The sequence below is a fragment of the Gorilla gorilla genome, chromosome 3 (assembly GCF_029281585.2).
Source record: "Gorilla gorilla gorilla isolate KB3781 chromosome 3, NHGRI_mGorGor1-v2.1_pri, whole genome shotgun sequence".
Classification (NCBI taxonomy): Eukaryota; Metazoa; Chordata; class Mammalia; order Primates; family Hominidae; genus Gorilla; species Gorilla gorilla.
The window spans coordinates 136,648,738-136,666,378 of record NC_073227.2 but is presented as its reverse complement, the minus strand read 5'-3'; the positions used below and the strand labels follow the sequence as shown (position 1 = coordinate 136,666,378).

The 17,641-nt window shown below is 34.3% G+C and overlaps 2 long non-coding RNA genes across 2 annotated transcripts in view; one reads left to right on the top strand and one right to left on the bottom strand.

The window, feature by feature from the left end:
• The window catches only part of LOC129532888 (uncharacterized), a 305,741-nt gene that overhangs the window by 53,662 nt on the left and 234,438 nt on the right, over positions 1 to 17,641 (top strand). The gene's annotated exons all lie outside the window — the stretch shown is intronic.
• Positions 9,942 to 17,641, bottom strand: part of LOC129532889 (uncharacterized) — a 276,178-nt gene continuing 268,478 nt past the window's right edge. The window contains exon 3 of the long non-coding RNA XR_010133465.1: positions 9,942 to 10,007. This is a non-coding gene — a long non-coding RNA (uncharacterized lncRNA). The remainder of the gene's footprint in view (positions 10,008 to 17,641) is intronic.

Genomic DNA, 17,641 nt, shown 5'->3' with positions numbered 1-17,641 from the left:
TCGTTTTTTAAGGTTAAACAAGGGAAATTTATGACGTATCCTTAATTATGATAAAATAGTAACATATAATATATAACAGGAAGCTATATATGTTACCCTAGGGATGAGGACAATATCCAAGGAAGAACAAACTTGGAAGGAGTTCAGAAGTCATGGGAGATGTGTTTGGTTTTGCTTGCCAAATAGCATAAGGTCACTGGTTTAGCCAGGCCAGAGCTGTTTTAAGAACTATGAACACAAATTTTCGTGGCCAATTAGAATGAATGCAGATGTCCACAGTAAGAGCCAGTTCTCAATAAGTTGTACTGAAATTACTCTAATAAAGTTGTTGTTCAAACCTGAACTGACCAGATCAATACCCTTAAAACCTGGATCCATAATTGCATCAGATATGCAATGCATTTGTCATCATAGACTGGGCACAAAATAAATAACTATATGTTTCTGATGCAGAAGACACCAATGCATTGCACACTTGTGATTCCTGCCAAAATGTGACCTTCTTGGGCCCATGGTAGAAAAAGTCACATTTTATGGGACTTTTATCCTGCCTTTTCTTTGAAGATAGATTGCACTCTTGACATCTGAAACACTCCCAGAACTTTCAATACTAATTGCTGTTGGCATTCTTTTATTTTAAGGTGTTTGTATACCAAAATAATCAGCCAACTTACACCACACAATTGTGACCATTGAACTTAATGTGTGGTATGTTTCTGGCTTTCCAGACCATCCACAGTCCCACAAGTCTGTGCCTTTTGTTGCAAATGCTGTGCAACAATGGGCCAGTATTCAAGAAATTTTACTGGTAATTTCAAGCCCTCTACCATCTGCAGGTATGTGATATTATTGAGCTATGTTATGAATTCCTAAAAAATCAACTTAAAACATTGCCTGACTCTACCTCCCATACTTTACTTGTTCATACAACTTAGTTAAACAATTTAATTACTAAGTGTTGGTATACCCAGAACAGGTCAGCTTGTTTTGGCTAGGTTTTGGCTAATGATTAGAATACAAAAGTGTTATAGTGGCAAAATTTGAGATTTTGCCATTACCATTGTTGGGCATGATGATTTTCCATATATGTATAGATATAGATATATATACTCTAATGTCATTTGTATATTGGAATCTAATACTGTGCTTTGCATGTAATGGATGTTTATTAATAATTTATTGAATTACACGTGACCAGATATAATTGAAATTAAATTCAAACAGCAACTTATCAAATACATACCATAATAGAGTAAAAAGCAAAGTTTTTAGGAAAATATATGTAGTACACAGATAATTAATTCATATATGTTTAATAATTTTATTATTTTAATGTCTTATGGTACAATGTAAAATATGAAATATTTTAAAATAAATTAGTTTTTTTAAATGGAGTATATAGACTAGTTGAAAAGCAGATAATTAAAGAGTTTATTGCAATATAATATAAAAACTATTTTGTGGAGGCACAAAATAGCAAATAACATTGCATCATTGAAGGAAAAGCTTGACAACTGTCTGACAAGTTTATTTAAATTAGTTCTATGCAATAATTCATGTGTGGTGTCCCTGAAAAACTCAACAAATTAGGGGAAGAATAGAGAAAAAGAGGTCAGAAAATCAATTGGGAGGAAGATGATTTCATGAAAATTGAAAGAGGAGCAATCATACACAGACAGGAGGGGCAGAGCAAGGTGGCCAAATACAAGGCCCCAACAACAGTCCTTTCTGCAGGGACACCAGTTTAACAACTATTTACTCAAAAAAAGCACAGTCATCAGAACCAAAAATCAGATGAGCACTCACAGTACCTGGTTTTAACTTCATTCTGCAGAAACAGGCACTGAAGAGGGTAGGAGACAGTTTTGAATTCCCAGGGCCACTCTTGCCCCATTCCCTAGCAGTGTCCACATGGTACAGAGATCCGTGCCCTTGGGGAAGAAAGAGTACAGCAATTGCAAGACATTGCATTGAACTCAGGAGTTGCCCTGTCCCAATAGAAGGCAAAACCAGTCTGAACTTGGCTAGTGCCTGCCCATGGAGGGAGAATTTAAACAAGCCCTAGCCACAAGAAAACTACCCATCCCAGTGGTCGAAACTTGAGTTCTGGCAAGCCTCGCCACCATTGGCAAAAGTGCTGTGGGTCCCTCAGTAAAATGGATGTACATGTGGTGGGTCTTGGGGCAACTAGTCTGCAATTCCTAGGCGAATCCTAGGCAAGTCCTAGTGCTGAACTCGGCTCAGAGCTAGTGAACTGAGGTGACACAGAACCTACTGAGACTCCAATTGTGGAGGCTAAGGGAGTACTTGTGCCACACTTATCCCAGCTCTAGGCTGTACAGCTTGCGGTTCCAAAAGAGATTCCTTCCTTGTGCTTGAGGAGAGAAAAAAGGAGACTAAAGAAGACTTTGCTTTGCATGTTGGATTCCAGATCACACACAGTAGGATAAGGCACTAGTCAGAGTTGTGAGGCCCCATATCCAGGTCTTATCTCCCAGATGAAACTTTTAGACACACGCTGGGCCAGAAGGGAACTCTTCTGCCTTGAAGGGAAGGATCCAGTCCTGGCAGGGCACATCATCTGCTGACTAAAAAGCCCTTGGGACCTGAATAACAAGCAGTGATACCCAGGAAATATACCATGGGCCTCGGGTGAGACTCTGAGATCTGCTGACTTCAGGTGAGACTCACCATACATATTCCATGTTCTGGTGGCTAGGGGAGAGACTCCTCCTACTTGAGAAAAGCAGAGGGAAAAACAAAGGGAACTTTGTTTTGCACTTTTAGTACCAGCTCAACCACGGGGAGCAGAGCACCAAGTGGATTCTTAGGATCCCCAATTCCAGGCCTAGGATCTTGGACAGCATTTTGAGACCTACCCTGAGCCAGAGGCGGAGCCCAATGCCCTAAAGGGTATGTCCCAGGCCAAGCAGCATTCACCACAGCTGACTGAGAAGCCCTTGAACCTTAAGGAAACATCAATGGTAGCCTGTCAGTATTCCTTCATAGGCCTGTGGTGGTGGCCACAATGGGAGCCTCTTTTGTCTGGAAAGGGGAGGAAAGAGAGGAAAAACTACTTCTCGAAGTTTGAATGCCAGCTCAGCCGCAATACAATAGACCACCAGATAGACTTCTGAGGTTTTGGACTCTAGTCCCTTGTTCCAAGAGGACATCTCTGGACCCTCCCAGGGCCTAGGGGAACTCACCTCCCTGAAGGGAAGGACACAAGACTGGCTGGCTTCACCATGCGCTGCTGGAAAGCTCCAGGGACTTGAGTACATACATACAGGCCATACCCAGGTAGTGGTTACAGCAGGCATTGGGTGAGACACAGTCCTTTGCTGGCTTTAGGTCTGACCTAGCACAGTTCCAGTCGTGGTGGCCACAGGGGTGCTTGTGCCACCCCAGCCTAACCCCAGGTTCAGGCAGCTCAGACCAGAGAGCGAGAGAGACACTCTGTTTTGGAGAAAGAAAGGGAAAAGAATAAGAATCTCTGCCTAGTAATCCAGGAAATTCTAATGGATCTTATTCAAGACCATCAAGGCAGTATCTCCATGATGCTGCGAAAACCACAGCATTACTGGGCTTGGAGTGCCCCTAATGCAGATACAGCTTAGATCAAAACACCCAAGTCCTATTGAATACTTAGAAAACCCTCTCAAGAAAGACAATTACAGACAAGCTCAGACTGCAAAGACTACAATAAATACCTACCTCTTCAATGCCTAGACACTGAAGAACATCCAGAAGCATCAAGACCATTGAGGAAAACGTGACCTTACCAAATGAATTCAATAAGGCACCAGGGACCAATCCTAGAGAAATAGAGATATGTGACCTTTCAGACACAGTATTCAAAATATTTGTGTTGAAGAAACTCAAAGAAATTCAAAATAACACAGAGAAGGAACTCAGAATTCTATTGGTAAAATTTAACAAAGAGACTAAAATAATTTAAAAGAATCAAGCAGAAGTTCTGGAGGTGAAAAATGCATCAGAGTCTTAAAATAGCTTCATAGATCAAGCAGAAGAAAGACTTGGTGAGCTTGAAGACAGATTAGCTCACGCCTGTAATCCCAGTACTTTGGGAGTCCGAGGTGGGCGGATCATGAGGTCAGGAGTTCGAGACCAGCCTGACCAACATGGTGAAACTCCATCTCTACTAAAAATACAAATATTAGCCAGGCGTGGTGGTGCATGCCTGTAATCCCAGCTACTCAGGGGGCTGAGGCAGGAGAATCGCTTAAACCCAGGAAACAGAGGTTGCAGTGAGCCAAAACAACGCCACTGCACTCTAGCCTGGGCGACAGAGTGAGACTCAATCTCAAAAAAAAAAAAAGAAAAGAAAATAGACAGTAGAAGGAGAAAAAAGAAAAAAATGAATGAAAAACAATGAAACACACTTACAGGATCTAGAAAATAGCCTCAAAAGAGCAAATCTAAGTTTTTGGCCTTAAAGAGGAGGTAGAGAAAGAGACAGACAAAAAGTTTATTCAAAAGAATAATAAAAGAGAACTTCCCAAACTTACAGATCCAAATACGAGAAGGTTATAGAACACCCAGCAGATATAACCCAAATAAGACTACCTCAAGACTACCTCCCAAAGGTCAAAGTAACAGTCCTAAAAGCAGCAAGATAAACAAAACAAATAACATACAAAGGAGCTCCAATATGTCTGACTGCAGACCTCATAGGCTAAGAAAGAGTAGCATGATATATTTAAATTGTTGTAGAAAAAAAAAAACCTTTACCTTAAAATAGTATATCCAGCAATAGTATCCTTCAAATATGAGGGAGAAATAAAGACTTTCCCAGACAAACAAAAGCTGAGGGATTTCCTCACCAGGCCTGTCCTACAAGAAATGCTAAAGGGAGTACTTCCATAAGAAAGCAAAGGATGATAATGAACAATAAGAAATCATTTGAAGGTACAAAATTCACTGGTTGTAGTAAGTATACAGAAAAACACAGAATATTTTAACACAGTAACTGGTGTGTAAACTATTCATCTTTTAAAAAATCTTTTAATTTTAAAAAAGAATGAGATTCTGTCATTTGTAACAACATGGAGGGAACTGGAAGTCATTATGTTAAGTGAAATAAGCCAGGCACAGAAAGACAAACTTCACAAGTTCTTACTTATTTTTGGAAACTAAAAATTAAAATAATTGAGCCCATGGAGAAACAGAGAAGAAGGATGGTTACTAGAGGCTATGAATGATGCAGGGGGGTGAGAGAAAGTGGAAGTGATAAATGGGTACAAAAATATTTAGATAGAATAAATAAGACCTAGTATTTGCTAGCACAACAGGTGACTATAGTTAAAAAAATTTAATTATATATTTTAAAATAACTAATAGAGTGTAATTGGATTATATGTAACACAAAGAATAAGTGTTTGGGGTGTTGGATACCCTATTTTACATGATATGATTGTTAAACATATATACCTGGATTAAAATATCTCATATAATCGGTAAATATATAAACCTACCATGCTCCCACAAAAATTAAAAATTAAAATTAAAAATAAAAAAGTACATATAGAAAGCTGCACAAAGTCTGTTTGTATGTAAGCATCTCAAATATTTTCCTGTAATTTTAATGTATAAAATGGGAGCTTTATAGGAGGAATTTCAGATTCTTCATTAATATGAGTAAAAATATGCATAATCTATGTGGCTGCCTAGAATCCCAGTATGAAAAGTCATACCCAAATAAACTTAATGTCAGTAATTAGGCTTTGGTGAGTTATATTTTTCTATAATTTTTAATTTTATATTTACAAGTTATGTAGTTTGTATAATTTCAAAAATAATCTGTCTCAATTTACTTTATTGTATTTTAAATGGAAATAAATAGAAATGTTATTTATATGTGGTTCTGGAAAATGGAGCAATGAACTAAATTACAGTTTTCACAGCTTTACTGATTTAATATTCGTTACTGGCAGTGACAAAAGGTCTGCTAGATAGATAAGTGAACTCTTATTGCCAGACACTTAGAATAAACTTCTTAGCTCTGTTTGGGTGTACCAGACTGCTCTCATACTTCTACAGCACAGGAATTTTAGCTTTTATTTCCTTTTTAAATTAGTTCTGCTTTACACTTTATAGTTCAGTATTGTTCTTTATGCATACTTGTTTCTTTGTTTCCACTTCCTGTCCCTGAGCTGATCTCTGCGTGTTTTTTCTTATTTGTTTGTTTTTAGTTTTTTTGTATAGATGCGTTGTCCTTTGACAATAGAAAATATGGAAGTTGGGATTGAATAGAGAAATCACGCTGCTTTATGGTTTGCACCTGATGGTTTCTAGCCTTTCAACTAATTTTTCAGTTAATAAATAATATGTACTGTGCTATAGAAATAGAGAAGTTAAGGCCTTTAGAAATTTGTAATCCATTTTTAAAAAAACAGACTTAAAACAACAATAAAAATAATACACAACCATATGAAATACATATGCACATAAGAAGTAACTGGATTGAGGCCGTCTTGGCATCAAGAAGGGACTTCAGATGAAATTTAGCAATGTTTATTCTTGAGGAATATATTTTAGTTATTTCAGAAAAAGTACATACCAGGTGAGGGAATGGAAAACATAGACATAAATGCCAGCATTATATATGTATGAGGAACTACAAATGGTTTAGTGAGGCATAAAGTAAAAATTGGTTAATGGATTACAAACATGACATGAAGATTTAGGTGCAGCCAAAGTGGCATATATACCCTCTAAATATATTTGTACTTTATTCTGCACAAAAAGAGAAATTTAAATAGAAGCAGTGTAGGTCTGTAAACATATTATGGAAAGATATCCTTGCAAGTAATTTAGATGAAGAAATTGGAAAGATGACATTATGGAGGACTGAAGACAAATCTAGTATTAATTTACAAAATATACCTGAGAAATATGGAATTCCTGAATTAAGGTAAGAATCTGTATGAAGAGAGAGAAGTTATTTATTTCAATAGAAGATATTTGGGAAAATGGTTTGATTGGGAAAAAATGTTTGGACTTTGAAATCAGACTGCTTGATTTGAATTCAAATTCACTATTTATACCAGTAAGATTCTGGGAAGCTGACTAAGCATTTAACTCTCATTTTCTCACGTGTATAATGTGTCTAACAATATTGTAGACACTTATGGTTGTTCCTAATAGTCATTCACATCCTTTCTATTTGTATGTCTGTCTATATTTCTCAATATGAAAAAAACAGTTATGAGAAGAGGTAATTGAAGCATTGATACTAGGCAAATTTGTTTCTATAATTTTTAAAAAAGTTAAATCAAATTAATACATATATGCATATATATGCATATACACGCACACATACATACAGCCCAAAAGTGGTTAAACAGAATTTAGAGCATAAGGAAAAATATTTTGCCTACTAAGGTAATACTACAGTGTTCTCATATAAAATGGATTTTTTTTTTTTCATTTCTTTCTAGACAACACAGTCTGTAAATTTTCTGCCCATCTTTGTGGTACCTCAGCTGATTTTTTCCTATTCTTCTTCTGGTTTTCCTGGTATAACAAATAATTATTGAATTAATAAAAATGTGGGAGGGCTTTCAGTACTTGATCCTCTTCTCTTCTCTTTCTATACTCAATCCTTAATAGTAGAATTTAGTCTCATGACTTTTATAAAATATCTTAATACCAACTCCGAATTATTATTTTTAAAATTTCTGTATTTATATTTAACAACTGAGTGAAATATTCTAATGTCTACTCAACATTTCCAACTTGGCTATCTAATCAAGTTTTCAAATGAAACTTCTGGACCTATGAAATGGATCTACGTCTATACATCTATAATTTATCCCATTCCATTTATAATAATAGCAACTCTTCTCAGATCTAAAATTTGTATAAATCTTTATTCTGATCTTCTGTTGTGTTTTATCCAGTAGAAACAGGAAATCCTTCAGAGTCAGAGTATGCTCTCAAAATACATCCAGAAATTGAGCGTATTTCACTGCCTTTGCTGCTATAACCATTGTCTAAGCTATATTTCTTACTGGAATTATGTTGTATTCCTGGACTCCTATCTGGTCTCCTGAATTCATATTTTGTGCACACCCTGCCTTGTTTATTATCAATAGGATTGTGAGAGCACTCCGGCATTCATTCAAGGAATATTCACAGGAAGTCTACTTCTATTAATAGACATTTTAAAGGCTTGCATTAGACCATATAATCCATCTGCTCAAAACTCTGCAATTACTCTTCTTTCCTCAATGTAAATTGTAAAATTCTCATTATGGTATATAAGTGGGTGATTATTCATTATAGTTTGCTTTGGGGAATCACTGTTTATACCTGATTCTCTGCATAATTATTAGTAACTCAGTTATTCAAACATGTACTATTTGACATTCTATGTTCTAGCTCCATAGCCCTGGCCCACTTTGCTCCAGATTTTGTTGTTATTGTAACACATCTGGTATTCTTCCACCTTAGATCTTTTGTTCTGGCTATTAACTTTTGCCTAGAAACTCGTCCTTCGGATTCACAACATCTTTATATTAAGTTTTTGTTCAAATATTACCTTTACCTTATAGCCTATCCTGACCACTCTAGTTAAAATGGTAAACCTACACTCCTGAACTCCTTTAACCTGTTTGAACATTTTAACAAGAACACTCAAAATCTTCCACTATACTGCATACTTTCTGTGTTATATTTCTATTTATTTTTGTGTCATTCTTGCTGGAATATAATCTATTGGAGAGTCAATATCTTTAAAAATCTGTTGATGTTATTCTACTACCTAGGAAAGGGTTTAACAAGCAAATAATTATTTTACAAAATGAATACATAATGCTGTAATATTACCTACTCAGATTTCAGGATGATGAAGTGTTCATTCATTGGGCATTGCCCTCATCAGTCTATAATAAGATAAAAATGAAAGATTCTTGTACATTAATGTAGAAGTCATTAAAAGAAAAGATGAGGTGAAGGGAATGACTTGCCTGAATAGAGAAAAGCAAAATGAAAATGAAGGTAAGGTTAGAAAGCTGGAAAGACTTCCTGTTTGTTTTCCCTAACATGCAGGAGAGTAATGGAAAGAATATAGATGCTTCATAGCATCATTGAGAAGCTAAGCCCTTTAATGGAACTAAGGCTGATCTGCTATCTACAGATTCATCGCTGAACTTGTTACTGAAGAATAAGTAATAAAAATGTGTCCCTTACTCAATAGTGATTTGTCAAAGTTTAAATAAAACACATAAATTGCATGGGAAAATGTTTATCACAGAGTGTTAAATAATTGCTAGTTATTTTTATATGAATACAGTAAAAACATGGTTATTTGTGGGATTGAGGGACTGAAGGGATTCTAAAATGACATGATGGTTTCTGCCTTTTCCATTGGAATTTTATAACTTTTATGTTGTCATGTAGCTATTTTGTTTCTTTATCATACATACATGTTACAGGGTTTATATCTAAAAGTTAATAACTATTAAAATCACAAGTCACACATATATGTGCTGCTATATTACATCACTCAAAAAAGTAATTTTTTTTAATGGCCAAGCCAAATGGTCTAGGCAAACATTGCCTCAGCATATTGGAAAGGACTATGGATAGCATGCTAAGAATGTGTTGAAGCTCTTATTGCTAGGGAGAAAAAACTCAAATGAATGACTCAAGAATTTAGTGATCACCATTGAGTAATGGAATAGTTGTTGCAAATTAGGTGTTGCAAATAGTTGTAGTCAGAATCAGGAACACCTAATCAAGGCATGCTTCAGCTTTCTTACCTTTTTAAGTCAATCAGATTTAGGTTGGGATATATTAACATGCAAGTAAAAGAAATAAGGGAACCTGACCAGAGGAGCCTTTAGGCAAAGGAAATGAAGTAAGAGTAATTAGCAACACATACCATTAAAATGTCCTTAGCATTTATCTTTAGATTTGCTTGAATTCAGTGTCTTCACTCCTTTCAACATAAGCTGACAAATAATGCAATTTTCTTTACATTCCTACTGACAAAATTTGATAAATAGGGTACTCACTATTGTAAATGTCACACAGAATTACAAAAGTGTCTTCTAAAACATTTCATTAGCAAGATAAATTTAATCAGAAATAACATCTATTTACTTTGAGCCCCTGTTCCATGAGTCTGAGCACCATAGAGTTTGGGTGGATTGTCGCAAGTAATATCTAGTAAATTCCACGTCTAGATGGTATCATGACTAAATAAACTTGAAATTAAATGCACTAGCTTCAATCTGTTAACAAAAATCTAGGTTAACATGGGTCATAATAATAGTAAGTTTAACTGAGTTTAACACCAGAAGAATTGGTATTAAAGTACATGGATTCATCATAGAAAAAAATAGAAGTTTAAGCTGAGTCACACAACTCTAATTTAGTTCTCTTAGTATTAATAACTGGCTGTAACATACTAGTGTAAATCCAAGTTGACAGCTTGAAGAATAGAATTGGCATCTAAAACTATCTAGATTAACTAGCACTTTACTGGTTCCAAAGAAATGTAGGCAACATCATCAAAAAATAATTCTTATGTAGTCACTCCTGTAGAAAGTCTTTGAAAACCAATTTAAAGCTTAACTACTACAGTTAAATAATTAAAGACAAAATCCTCAGAAACTCTGCATTAATGACACATTAAAAATATATATTCTTAAGTTTAAATGATCCGTAAGTAGATCATCACAAGTAAGAAATCCATTAATATGAGTATCAGTAATAAGGCCACTAACAGAGGTGAAATAATTAAAATTGCACAATTAAAGTGCTCATTAATACACTAAATACTATAGTATTAAAGAGATTGAGAAACGTTTTTGAAAGGTATACTTAATTTAAAAAAATATTGTATGAAGAAAACTAGTAACTTCAGGCAATTCTCTAATAATAGTTAAATAGCAACATTTTTAACCATGAAGTTTAAATAGCACATTTTTTTTCCACACAAAGAATAATTTACATACAACTTCTCATTTGGAGTTAATCTGAGAGAAAATATGGTAATGTAGACAGAGCAGTGACCTTGAAGTCAGGGATTATAGAGTACAATTTTAAATATCAAAATCTAACTTTATGACCTTAGTCAAAGACTCCAAATTTTCATTGCCTCTTTATCTGCCCATATTGTAATATATTAGGAATAAATTGCAAATAGTACATTGAAGCTTTAAAAGTGATATAAAAATCCATCTTAAATAAAGGCTTGGAGTTTTTTAATAGCAGTAACAAGAATTGTGATTTTACTTTTTACTGAAATTACTAGATGTATCAATCAAAACAATTACTAATATTTAGAAAAAACTGTGGTGTATAAATAATAGATGGCATTTAAATATAAATTGTATTAGGATCCACCAGAGAAATAAAATTAATAGGATCTGGATATTAGTATAAAGAAATTTATTTTAAGGCATTGGCTTACAGAATTATGAAGTCTGACAAGTCCAAAATCTACAGTTCAAGTCCCAGAGCCTTCAGGCTGGATTCCAGGAAAGAGACAATACAGTCTGAAGTCTGAGGTGTGATAATTTAGGGAAGAGACAAGGTTGCAGTTCAAGTCTGAAAGCCATCTGCTGGCAGAATTCTTATCCACAGGAGGTCGGTCCTTTGGTCTATTCAGCCCTTCTGCTGATTGGATAAAGCCGACTCATCATTCTCAGCAAACTATCACAAGGACAAAAAACCAAACACCACATGTTCTCACTCATAGGTGGGAATTGAACAATGAGAACACATGGACACAGGAAGGGGAACATGACACACTGGGGCCTGTTGTGGGGTGGAGGGAGGGGGGAGGGATAGCATTAGGAGATATACCTAATGCTAAATGACGAGTTAATGGGTGCAGCACACCAACATGGCACATGTATACATATGTAACAAACCTGCACATTGTGCACATGTACCCTAAAACTTAAAGTATAATAATAATAAAATAAAATAAAAAAACAAGATTAAAAAAACCGACTCATATTAGGGAAAGTAATCCGCTTTTCTCAAAAAGTCCCTTGATTTAAGTGTTAATCTCGTAAAAAAAATACCCTCACCGAAACATCCAGAATAATGTTTGACCATATATCTAGGCACTGTGGACCCGCAAAGTAGAGACATATAGTTAACCATTATATAAACTAAATGTGATTATAAATTATGAATCCAATATATTAATTATTCCTTGTTTAACTTTACAAAATGGTCTTGGAATGTATATAAGGCAAAGTAGTTACCAAATAAATGTCAGAAGAATCCCAAAGTTTCCACAATCCTTTGTCCTTATCAGATGTATATTCTATGTACTTATTCTTTCGCCCTTTAAAGTTCATATGAAGACTTGTACATAGATAAAACATTGTAGCTTCCCCTGAGTTTTCATTTGAAATACTCCCTTGCTTCTTTCTTGCATTTCCCCACATCTTTTGTTTTTCATGTGTGAAGAACTTACGTCCAAGTCTACTACTGTGGCCTTTATTATGTTGAGTTAAATTTCTTCTTTACCAAGTTTATTGAATATTTTTATCATAAAAGAGTATTGAATTTTATCAAATGCTTTTTCTGAATCTATTAAGATAATTATGCTCATCTGATTAGTATACTTTGTTTTTGGTAATGTGGTGTATCATATTTGCATATATTGAAATATCCTTGCCACTCAAAGATAAATCTCACTTGAACATACTGTATGATGTTTTCAATGTTCTGTTGAGTTCAACAGCTATTCAGTTTGCTATTATTCTGTTAATAATTTTGGAACTATGTTTTATCAAGTATATTTCTAGCTTGAAGTTTATTCTTCTTGCAGTACTTTTGCCTAGCTTTGCTGGGCAATGTCGCCATCATAAAATAAGTTTGTAATGCTGACATCATAAAATAAGTTTGTAAATGTGTCCTTCTCTTCAATTCTTAAGAAGAGAAGCTTCTCTTCAGTTCTTGAGAAGAGAAGCTTCTCTTCAGTTCTTGAGAAGAGAAGGAATGGCATAATTCATTTCAAATATTTGGTAGAATTCACCTGTGGAGCAAATTGGCCCTGGGCTTTTCTTAATTGGGACATTATTGTTTACTTATTCAATCTCCTTACGTGTTGTAGGTCTGTTCAGGTTTTCTGTTTCTTCATAATTCATTCATAGCAGGTGTATGTTTTCAGAAATTTATCTATTCCACCTAGATTATCCATTGTTTTCATGTACTGTTGCTCATATGTTCACAGTAGTTTTTATGTATGCAACATCAGTTATAATATCTCCTTTTAATTTCTGATTTTGTTTGTTGAGTTTTCTGTCTTCTTTCTTATTTTAAGAAAGTTTTGTTGCCGTATAAAACCCCAATACCTAGTTTTGTTGGATTTTCTATTCTCCATTTTGTTTATTTCTGCTTTAATCCTTCTTCTTCTTCTGATTTTGGGCTTAGTTTGTTCTTTTCCTGGTTTCTCTAGGTATATACGAAAGTTGTTTATTGATGCTCTTTCTTCCTTGTTAATGTAGGCCATTTATTGATATAAAATTCCCTCTTAGTACTGCTTTTGCTTCATTCCTTAAGCTTTGGTGTGTTTTGTTTTCATTATCATTTTTTACGAAGTATTTTAGAATTTCTCTTTTCTTTTTTCACCCATTGGTTGTTCAGATGTGCATTGTTTAATTTCTACATACACCCTGATGTTGAGTGCATATGTTTTGGATTGTTGTAATTCCCTGATGACTTGGATCTTTTATTATTATAGATTAACTTCTTTGTCTTTTGGTCTTTTGAGATAATTTTTGATTTAAGTCTATTTCGTTTGATATAATTGTAACCTTGACTCCTTTTTTTTTCTACTGTTTGCATGGAATACCTTTTTTCATCTTTTTATGTTCAACATTTGTATGTTCTTAAATTTAAGTTGAGTCCTGATATGGTTTGGCTCTGTTTCCTCTCCCAAATCTCATCTCGAATTGTAATCCCCACACATCAAGGAAGGGACCTGTAATGCCACATGTAGAGGGAGGGAAGTGATTCGATCATGATGTTCTCATGGTAGTGAGTGAGTTCTCATGAGATCTGAAGGTTTTAGAAGTGTTTGTAAGTTCCTCTTTCACTTCTCTCTTTCCTACTGCCTTGTCAAAAAGGTACTCGCTGCTTCTTCACCTTTCACCATAATTGTAAATTTTCTTAGGCTTTCCCAGCCATGCAGAACTGTGAGTCAATTAAACCTCTGTCCTCTATAAATTATCCAGTCTTGGGCAGTATCTTTATAACAGTGTGAAAAGAGACTAATACAAGTCCCTTATAGATATTTTCTTTGTGGTTATTATAAAGATCTCATATAAGTTCTTATTCTTATAATAGTCATTTTAAGTTGAAATAATTTATCATAAATTGCATATATGTAAAGCTACACTTTTACTTCTCCTGCAGACACACTTTATGCCACTGATGTCACAGTTTACATCTTGTATATTGTGTATCCATTAAAATTTTATGTAATTGTAGTTATTCTTAATATTTTTGTCTTTTAACTTATGTATTAAAAATTACAATGTATTTACATGCCCCCATTACTGTATTCTGTATTTGCCTATATATTTGCTTTGCCAGTGAGTTATACTTTCATATACCTTCATGTTTCTATTTAATGCCCTTTTGTCTCAAACTGGAGGACTTCCTTTAGCATTTATTATAAGAAAGGTTAGTGGTGATAAACTGCCTCAGCTTTTGTTTATATGGGAAAGTTTTTATTTCTTCGTGTTTGAATGGCACTTTTACCAAATACATATTCTTAGTTGGCGGATTTTTTTTCTTTCAGCGCTTTGAATCTATCATCCCACTTCTTTCTGCCCTGAAATGTTTCTGTTTCAGGGCAGAAAAGTGCTGATATGGAAGCTCTCTTGCATATGATGAGTCTCGTTTCTCTTGCTGCTTTCAAATTCTCTGTTTGTCTTGACTGTTTGATGATGTGATTGTGATGTGTCTCAGAATAGATTTCTTTGAGTTCCTCTACTTAGAGATCTTTTGGTCTTCATGATCTGAATATAAATTTTTCTCCTTAGGTTTAGGGAGTTTTCTTTAAATAATATATCTGACCCTCTCTCTATCTCTTCTCCCTCTGTGACTTCCATAAGGTATTCATTGGTCCCTTAATGATGTTTTGTATGTTTCTAATTTTTTTGCCTGATTTTTCTTTCTTTTTTTGTTCCTCTGAGTTACTGATTCTTTTCTCTGCTTGATCAAGTCTGCTTTTGGTACTCTGTATTGATTTCTTTTTGTTTCAGTTGTTGTATCTCTAGCTCTATAATTTCTGTTTGGTTATTTTTATGGCTTCTATATTTTTATTGATATTCTCATTTGTTCATGCATTATTTTCCTGATTCCATTTAGTTGTGTAGTGTGTTCTCTTATAATTTACCAAGCTTCTTTAAGACCTTCATTTTGAATTCCCTGTCAGACAATTCACAGATCTTCATTTCTTGAAGGTCAGTTAGTGGAGATTTATTTTGTTCATTTGTCATGTTTCCATGATTATTCATGTTTCTTGTTGCTTTATATTAGTATTTGTGCATTGAAAGGAACAGCCAATTTTTCCAGTTTTTACAAATTAATTTCAATAAAAAAAGACCTATAGCAATATACCTACTTAGATATTCTGGAAGCCTCTAAAATCTTTTCTGTGACATGTATGCTCTACTACATGGTGATGTCTCAGTGTTCTGTGCCTTCTCTGGATCTCACATAGCCATATTAGCTACAATAAGCCAGGTTCTCTCTTTCCCTATAGAAGTGCTCTAAAAGCCTGGGGTGTTGGATACAAGCTTCCCTCTTCTCCTTTCCTCCTGGACCAGAAGTCTTAGGGTTGTCCACCTTGTCCCAATCTCACATAGCTGATCTGACAACAGTAAGCCATCTGCTACTTGTCTTTATTCTTAGATCCCCCGAAGGCAACCAAACTAACTTGTTCCATCCATTATGTTCAAAGGAGAATAATATGTAGTACTTATAAACTTGAAGTTGCAACTGATGTGGCAGTATTAGTACTTACCATTCATCACTGAAGTACATGTTCTATGTAAGTAACCCTGCTTTCTTTTTCTCAATATGAATCAAATTTACATATTTGATATGATCCAATAATATAGTTCAAAAATGTCTTTTAAAAAATTAACTGTCTGGAAACATAAGCTGAAAAATATGTATTTGGAACATATAGGTGCAGAACAATGAATTCCTTAGATATGCAGTCTATTTACACAATTCAAAGAAAAAAATTACAGACCCTATAATGCAGAGTCGTAATAATTATACTTTTAGTCATAATGTGGAAATTAAAATACATTAACATCTTTTATTTTGCCTAATTATTTGATGTTAAATATGTGTGTGTGTGTACATGTGTGTGCATACATGCATGTTTGTAAAAATAGCTAATAACATAACCTTAGTCAGACTCTTTCTACTGGTCCTCTTTGATTAACCTGCCATGTTATTTCTTTTTATTCAAACATTAGGAGTAAACCATAAAATGTGAGTGAAATAAACAGATTTTTCAAAAATGACAACAGTTTTACCAAAAGATCCAATCCAATCAGAGTAGACTCTTCCTTAACACACATTCTTAATGTATATTTTTAATTATTTAAAAATATTTCTACAATTTTTTCTTATTATAACTTTATACCCATAAATATTTTGTACTTTAATGCCAGTTTGGCCTTTGGCTATTTGAATATTCAGATGCAGTGACCTATATGCTATTTGCAATCTTGGCTCTACTCACTAGCTGGAGCTAACTTTCGTGATGGAAGAATAGTGGTATCCTTTGAGATTATAAATCATTGCATCTAGCATATTTTCCAATAAACATGTCTATTGATAGAATAAATTTTAGAGCAGAAGTTTATAGATTTTGTTTAATGTAATTCTGTAACTATGTAAAAAACTAAATAGAAGCACAGAGAGTCAAGTGTCTTTTCCATGATAACAAAAGTTTATTTTGAAAAATCTAGGTAACTTCAAGCTTTCTGACTTTTAATTCAATATTTGTTTTTTAAATGTATCATACTACATAAGACTAAATTTTCTCTCACTTAATTTTTTCTCCATCATTTTAACTAGCTTATAGAAATAAAGAAGCAAAAGTAGTAATTCAACACTTTATTACAAAACAGGCTAATGTAAATATTCTGTGTACATTTAAGGTAGGCTAGGGTAAAGTTACAATGCTCAGTAGGTTAGGTATAGTATTAAATGCATTATCTTTTGCTTTTTTTTTTTTTTTTGGCCAAAGAAAGCTTTTTTCTGTTTTTATTTCTTTTTGGCCCCCAAAAGCTTTTAATTGGCCTCTCTTATGTTTCTTTCTTTCTTTTTTTTCCAACTTTTATTTCACTGTCATGTGGTACATGTGCAGGTTTGTTACATGGGTAAATTGCATGTCACTTGTTTGGTGTACAAGTGATTTCATCACCCAAGTAGTAAGCATACTACTCAATAGATAGTTTTTCAATCCTCATCCTCCTTTCACCCTCCACCCTCAGGTAAGTTGCAGTGCCTATTGTTCCCCTCTTTGTTTCTATGTGTACTCAGAATTTAGACCCACGTATAAAGGAGAACATGTGGTATTTGTTTTTCTGTTCCTGCATTACTTCACTTAGGATGA